Source organism: Carassius gibelio, chromosome B17, assembly GCF_023724105.1.
Source record: "Carassius gibelio isolate Cgi1373 ecotype wild population from Czech Republic chromosome B17, carGib1.2-hapl.c, whole genome shotgun sequence".
Lineage (NCBI taxonomy): Eukaryota > Metazoa > Chordata > Actinopteri > Cypriniformes > Cyprinidae > Carassius > Carassius gibelio.
In genome coordinates, this window is record NC_068412.1 from 4,751,268 (window position 1) to 4,759,593 (window position 8,326).

Genomic DNA, 8,326 nt, shown 5'->3' on the forward strand with positions numbered 1-8,326 from the left:
ATTAAATCAATAAAATATAAAATGTTGCTACTGTATTTTTTTTATTTATTTATTTATTATTATTATTATTATTATTATTATTATTATTATTATTATTATTATTTACAGTACATTTCTGGCAGCTTTTTCAAACTGTAGGAAGGAAATTCTACAAAAAACTATTTTAGGTGAATAATTCACACCATCCCAATGAGATCATCATCACTGAGGAAGTTCATGAAGTTCATTTGCTTGAGGCCTGTTTCACACTTCCTGTGTCTGAGAATAGCATTGTTTCACACTGACAGCGATTCAGTCATTTTCATCATTACTACTGTGACTGCACCGAGTATCTCATGGGGAGGGCAACATTTACATCCAAATGATCCAAAGAAATCAGATCCAAAAGTGAAGCTATAAACTGTTTAAAACATCTGGATTCAGTCATACTTACTGAATAGATTCTATTAGTGTCTCTCACTGTTCATTCAACTTGCATCAATCTCAAAATATGTATGTTTTAAAACATTAGTAGAGTAGTTTGCTAAAATATATGTTGCTTCATTAAAGCATATTAACAATTATGTTGATAAATACACTAAAACAATTTTGTGTAGAATTTACTTTGAAACAGTTTCACTCTGAAATTGCTAGAAAATTTCACAAATAATTACAACAAGAAACATGAAAGTTTAAGACAGCATTTTTTTACAAACCAACTCCAGTGATATTTATTTTATTGAAAGCGATAATATTTTTTTACAGTGTAGGTCAGCAGTGCATTTTCAGTTTGTTTTTTATTGAGCTGAATATTGAAAAAAATATGCGCTGCACAAAAAACCTGCTTCTGGGACAGCGCAACACTGCTTTATATGAGTGCCCAAATATATAAGCATTGCTCATGCCTTACAGATGCAGAATATGTGGAACACACTAAAGATTTGGAGCATATGCTCAGGGCACAGAGTCATTTTACACATGCTTTTCATCCATAAAGAATAAACAGGACATTAATTGCAAGGTCAGTTCACCTGAAGCCCCTCTGGAAATCTCCTCATGTCACATCTCTGCTCAGGTCAGTGCCCTGACTGCCAGCAGAGGACAGAGGCAAATTCAGGACACACCACTGTGACTGCCTACAAACACCTTGAACAATATATAATTTCACTTATTTTAGGATGGACTTTATTAACAAAAAAATATGTTGGTGGTGATGGTCTCATAGGCAGTGTCCTGGCTTGTGGACCTTAGGGTTAGGGCTATATACATTTTTCTCCTACATGGTCACCATGATTTTGGATTATACCAATATTAGACCAGCAAGTAAAAATAGTGGCATGGCATTACAGTGTTTTCAGGTCATATGCATACATGCTCTAAAGATTTACTATTTCAGTAGCACTTTTACAGTATTCTTCTGCCCATATTTTATAAACAAATTATTATGTACAACGTTGTTTCAATCAATGACTTTTAGGTTGCTGTTTGATGAATGAAATGTGATGAGGCGGACAGGGTTATGAGGACACTGGATAAATAAATCTAATCCTAACCTTAATCCTAATGTTCCTAACCTTAACCCTAATCCTGTTAGGTGGCGCTTTGATTATCTGGGCATGATTTGAAATTTTCTGATCCAATTATTTTGTTCATATGGATCAGATTGCTTATTTCCTTTTAAAGATAATGACAAAGGATTATTTTTTTGTTATGTGTGATAAGAATTTTATAAGCATTTAAAGAGAATTGTATGAACAGATTTCAAGGTTGAATTATGCTCGCAAAAGAAGGACAAACCATATAGTTTTGTTAGCTGGACTACCTTAAAAGCACACACTAGATTTAATTTAGATCCACTCATGCATACACACAACTATAACTACAGTCACAGGCACAGAGGCGCTCTGTGAACATAAGACACAGTGAATTTGAGTGAACTGAGCTGTTGGAAGGTTGCCAGTGCTGACGAGATCCCTGAGGCCTGTGTTTGCCCTCCACATCACTCCAGGCTGCCAGAATTTCCCTGCTGTACTGCTGGAGCCCCATACTGATTAACAGCCAAACTATATAATTAAAAATGCATAATCACCTTTTGTCTCTGTGCACAAGAGAATCCCTTGCTAAATGTCTTGATGCACGTCTGTTCTCATTTATACAGACCCCCCGCTAACTAAAGGACATCAAAAGCCTGTTTGATCCCAAAAGCAAAGCTGAATGACTCACTGGCAATGTTTTGTCACAGTTAGAAAAATATATCAACTGTATTTTGGTAAAACAATTCACAATAAATTGATAACCTGCAACTATTACCGTAGCAAGCTATTTCTACCTGATTTAACTTATATTTTTACCAACATTTTTTTTTTTTTTAATATGTATACATACTGGATGTTACAATTATTTTCAGTGTGGCTGGTAAAATGAATACATTTGAATATATCCATGGCTACACAAGGTTCTAAAGTATTATCACACAAGCAAGAGTGCTGTTGTTCTAAATATCAGCTCTTTTGTTAATCACATGCAGCACTACATTGCAATTGATGTGTGATATTGGTAAATTCCTGAAGAATCCAGATTTTTGCATGTTATCAAGCAACAAACAGATCGGAACAGCATATGATACTGAAGTGGATCTTTAAAGTATTCTGTGCTCACTCTAAGTCGAGTTGAATCCCACTTTTTCCATTTCCATCTCTCTGCTCGCTAAGGAGAGAAACCCCAGGCCAAGTGATTTTGGAGAAAGAGGAAATGTAATCGGTTACTAACTTAACCTTGGTTTCCTTTCAGTCGGTTACGTTCGACGTTACGAACGGGATCTCGCCCGAGAGCCCAATCACCTTCAAGTGGTACAAAACGAGCCAATAGTACACAAAGTACCTTGGTCTGTGGAATTTGCATTGCGAGCTCCGCCCCGCAGAGCAGGTATATAATGAGCAACGCGAGCAACTTGCATTCAAGCTTTCGTTTCGGAGCCAAGCACATCGTTGCTGCTTCACCCGAGTGCTACAAGCTAGAGTCAACTGGTGTTGATGTGACGGCACGATTCAGCGGTTTGTCTGGGTTTCCTGCGACAGCTCCCATTTTCCCCTGAGTGCTTCAACACCTCTGAAAGAGCTTATTTCCTTTCACAAAAGAGTACGGGCCTATTTGCGTCTTTTTAAAGATGTAATTTTGCCTGTATCTTTCTGGGTGCAGTCGATACATCGCTCATCATGACGGCCACGATCGCTGTGTCACGTGTCTGGGCATCCAGCACGCTGATATTGCGTTCATGGATGGCTCATGTTCTCATTGTGGGGACATGACCATCACGGCGTTGAGATCGAGACTCAATTACCTTAAAAGGTATAGAGTCCCCTCTGCCACACCCCGGTTGAGTTTCCGGATGAGTTTGCTGGACCCTCCCAGGCTCCTGACATCTCATTTGGGGCTCATGAAGAGGACCGTATGTCGATCGCCGCATCACAAGGCGGGCTTGAGTCCTCGGGAGATGAGGATTCGGCTGCGTTGGCACCCTCGGAAGTGCCAGCATTGTCCGAGTCTGATTTCAAGCTGAAGGCCGTGCTTTCCCAGGCAGCAGAGAGCATTGGGCTTGAGTGGAATCCTCCGCCCTGTCCAGAGATTGGTTCCTGGGGGCTGCTCATGCAGATCACCAGCACCCCCTTCTGGTTCCTTTCTTCCCGGAAGTGCACCAAAAAGTAACCAGTTCATGGAAGGCACCTTTAACTGCCCGAAACTGTTCTGGCACTTCCTCCACCCTCACTGCCCTCGATGGCATGGCGGCCAAGGGGTATGCTGGGATTCCTCCGGTGGAGTGTTCTGTTGCGATGCAAGTGTGTCCGCAGAGCGCCTCCACTTGGCATGGTGGTCCCAAACTGTAAGTTCTTGTAATTTACATTTACATTTACATTTATTCATTTAGCTGACGCTTTTATCCAAAGCGACTTACAATTGCTATATATGTCAGAGGTCACACGCCTCTGGAGCAACTAGGTGTTAAGTGTCTTGCTCAGGGACACATTGGTGTCTCACAGTGGATTCGAACCTGGGTCTCTCACACCACAGACATGTGTCTTATCCACTGTGCTAACACCACCCCATGTCCCAATTTCTCATCCAAACTTGTAAGTTCTCATCCACGCTTGTGGCCAAGGCTTGAAGAGCTGTGATTGGGCTCAGCTCCTCAACTCCCTGGTCTCCCAGGATGGCCTCTTTGGCGACACGGTTTTTTTGGCGACAGAGCTTTGCCCAGCAGTTTTCTGCCACCCAGAAGCAGTCTGAGGCCATCAGACACATCCTGCCCACGCAGCCACCTCAGCCTGCTCGTTGGCTGCGGCCTCCTCCACTCCCGCTCGGCCACAGCAGCAGCCTTCACCCAGGCCGCAGCGAGGAGATGGCTGCAAAAGGGTGGTGCAACCCGTCTCTGCCCCTAAGCCTGCCAAACGCCAGGCCAAGCGGCATTCCTGAGACTGGCAGCCCGGAGTTGGAGACGTCAGCTCATCAGGAGATGGTAGCAGGACCAGTCCTTCCCCCGGAGGAGGGCCGGGGGAGAATTCAGTACCGGTGGTACCCTAACCTTCACTAAAAGAGCTGTTTCCTCTACCTCCGGGTCCCAAGAGGCCACGAATGACAGTTGGCGAAGTGCTTCCTCGCTGCTCTCGTTCTCCTCTCCCCTTGCCAGTTTCCATGCAAAGCTGGCTCAAGAACGCTTCGCCTTCTCATGCCCTCTTTGCTACTTGGAGTCAGAAGAGTGCCCGCACTCACCCCCGCTAAGGGACGCTATGCCTCCCATGCCAGGGCTGTCTGCTCCACCGTGCTGCCCCACCGTGTTTACGCCTGTAGTCCCCTTGACCCCACTGGTGCGGTTTGGTCTGGCAGAAAGGTGTGAAGGCTCAAATATACTGCCAGTATTTCCAGGCAGTTGATGTGAAGGCGACTGGCCAGCTAAATGGCCATAATACGTTCTGGCATGACTGCCGTCCTCATTCAGGCTGACTCGATAGCTGTTCCCAGGAATGATATCCACTGGCTTGGGGACATTGTGCTCTTGGCAAAATTTAACCTGAGTCCCAGACATTCTAAGTGGCTGAGGAGGAAGGATCTGTGAGATGCTAGCTCATTCTCTGACTGGGCCAGGATGAGATTTAGAATGTGAATTTCCATCTGTCTCTGCAGGGAAAGAATAGCATCCATGCAAATTGTAAAAGTGGGAGAAGCTATGGACATTCAAAGGGGAAGGACAGTGTATTGATACACTACTCCCTTGAAGGTGGTAGGGGGCTATCTGGATGTAAAAGTAGGCATCTTTCAGATTCGGTGAAAAGAATCAGTCCCCTGGGCATACTTGCAAGAGGTTATGCTTCAGTGTATTCATCCTGAACAGCCATCTCATGAGGGCATGGTCCAGGTGACTCTGATCAAGGATTCCTTTTGGGGGAAGAGGACATATCGGCTGTAAAAGCCTGACTCACTCTGTGCTGGGGGAACCTTTTGCCAGCAAATTCATCACCTTGGCATGCCGGACATGTTTGTCCTTGGCAAAAACACACTATTTTAAAGGTTCAGTCTGAGTCCTAGACACCTCAGATGGGATAAGGGTAACATCCCATCAGTGTTGAACTGCCAAATCCTCAGACTGCACTAAAATCAGCCAGTTGTTGAGGTAATTCAGCACAGCCAGGGCTGTGTCCTTGTAAAGGTGCAAGGTCAGAAGGCTAGACCAAAAAGAAGTACCCCAAATTGGCACACTCCACCCCAAAACTTCCAGTGCATGTGAAAGTAAGTGTCCTTTAGGTTTATTGTGACAAACCAGTATAGAAGAAAGATTTGGGTTACACTTTATTATGATAGTCAACTTTATACATTCTACTAACTATAAGTAACTTTTTGAACACTACATGTCAACTAATTTTCATTAGTTTACAACTACACTTCCACTAACTCTCAGAGTAGACTGTTAGCTTAGGTTTATGGTTAGTAGAATATTTGATATACTTGCAAAGTTTCTCATAGTCAGTATGTTATACATTGTGTACCATTCAAAATAAAGTGTTAGCAGATATTAAGCAGACAGTCTACTAATACACTAGACTGCTAGTTAACATGTTGTTTCAAAGTTACTTACTGTTAGTGGAATGCCTAAAGTGGGCTATCAAATAAAGTGTTACCAGCTCTTTTGTGTGAAGTAATAGTGAAACACCCGGTAGGAAATGGTACCTGCTACCTGAAAAACAGGGTTTAGTCAAACAGACCCCTGAGGACATCCAGTAAATATGTACCGGGAAATATGTAAGGGAATTTTTAATGACCACAGGTGCATCTTTTCTGAAGGAAAGTTCCAGTATTTATAGAATAGTGTCCCCATCACTATAGTGGAGCATTAGGACTCACTCAGACTGCTGGGTAAGTACATCCTGCTGCCTCAATAACGCCTCTTCCAGCAGCAAACTAGTTTTCCCAGGAGGTCTCTCAACCAGGTTACTGGCCAAGTTCAACCCTGATTAGCTTCGGTGGATGACCAGTCTTGGGCTACAGGGTGATATGGCTAGGAAGAACAAGAAAGCTTTCTTCCTAATTTTTTATGTTTGAGTTGTTGAGCCACAAATGCCTCTTCACAGCTATCAAGCCATCTGCTTAGTAGCCTGAAGGGCTAATTCTGTGGCCCTACAAAGCTCCCTCGCCACTTTTAGGCTTTAATCCCTAGCCTTCATCCAAGTCTTTTAGCAGGTCAGCCTGGTATGCATGCAAAACAGACACTGACCAGCCACCACATAATCCTCACCAACTAAACTCAAAGTTATTCTACAAAGTTTAGTCAGCAGGGAAGGCCCCTGTCTCCAGGAGATCTAGAAAGAACCTAGGCAGCCTACAAAGAGCATGTGCTCATGTATTACTCTCCACATGTTTTTGTTTGCAATCCCAATCACCCTGTTGATGAATGGAAGAGCCAGGCCTCATAAACTCTGTTGATTTGATCTGCCAATCTGCAGGTAAACCAGAGAGGGAATTATGTCTGTTATGTGTATGTGTGTGTGTGTGTGAGAGAGAGAGAGTTCTGCAGTTTAAACAAAGCTCCATCATTTACTCTGCTCACTAAAGCTTCAGTAATAATTGGGATCGAATAAATGGAGCATGATTCGTCAAACCATTCAAATATGGATCCCAGGCAAGCACAGAGCAGCTCCTGATACTAGGAAATTCAGTGACAAGGAATACAACAAAGATGAAGCAGAACTAAGAAATAATTATCTTATAGAGCTGCACATTCAACATTTAAAACCCCAAGAGAATGTGCTTGCAAAGAGATTAGATTAGATTTTTTACATTTTACAAGAAAATGTGGTCCATGCTGTGCAAAAGTATTTACCATAATGTTAGAGTTGCTGGTTTCTAGGGTATTGCCATGTTGTTTCTAAGTGGATACTGCCTATTACAGGTGAAAATGAAAATTCATATTTTGAATTTTGGTAACCAACCAGTTTTGGTGCCCATGACTCTCACTGTATGGACAAAAAACCCAAAGACATTTCCCAAAATATCTACTTTTGATCTCTATATTTTAGTATCCAGACATGGCTTGGGTCTTTCCTTCTGTGTAAATTTCTGGGATTTTTTTTAACCTGTTTAATCATCTGTCCTTTTTTTCAACAAGACACACAAGCTGATGAATCATCCATGTTTAATAATAATTGTGGTGGTTTTAATCTCAAACCTTCACCTTCTTTCCTGTTCATCTCTTTTTATCTCTTCTCCTGTCCTGCATATGATCTTGTGATGCATCCCGTTTCTCTCTGCAGTGGAGATCACTGCCAGACTCCTGCAGAGGCCCAGATGAGCAGATCCGAGCAGATCTCCACAGGAGCCTGTGCTGCAGACCCAACACATGTGGATGGCAGAAATTCACATCTCTGCATTGCTGCGTATGCTCCAAAGGACGTCTTCGGTGTGCAGTTCATTTAGCTACAGCAAATATTGGGCCTAAACACAGCTGTGTTTTGATTCACTTGCTGATAATATGAATAATTTCTTAGTATTTCACGGCTCTGTGGAATACTTGATTCTGATTGGCCAGTCACGACATTTCAAGGAATGTCATCCCTCAATAAAAAACGGTAAAAGCTGATAACACAGGCTCATCCAGGTAACTGAAGTTGCCGCTGTACTCTTGCTATGAACAGTTTTTATCGGTGGAAGCTTTGCGTTTGTTTAGCTAATAAAATAGTAAAACCCGATTCAAAATGGTGGACAATTATTTAATTATGTCATTCTGGTTTTGTGGACTCGCTCTCTCGTTTCAAACAAACGCATGTGCTGCCATTTTGCTACAATTGTTTTGTACACTGTA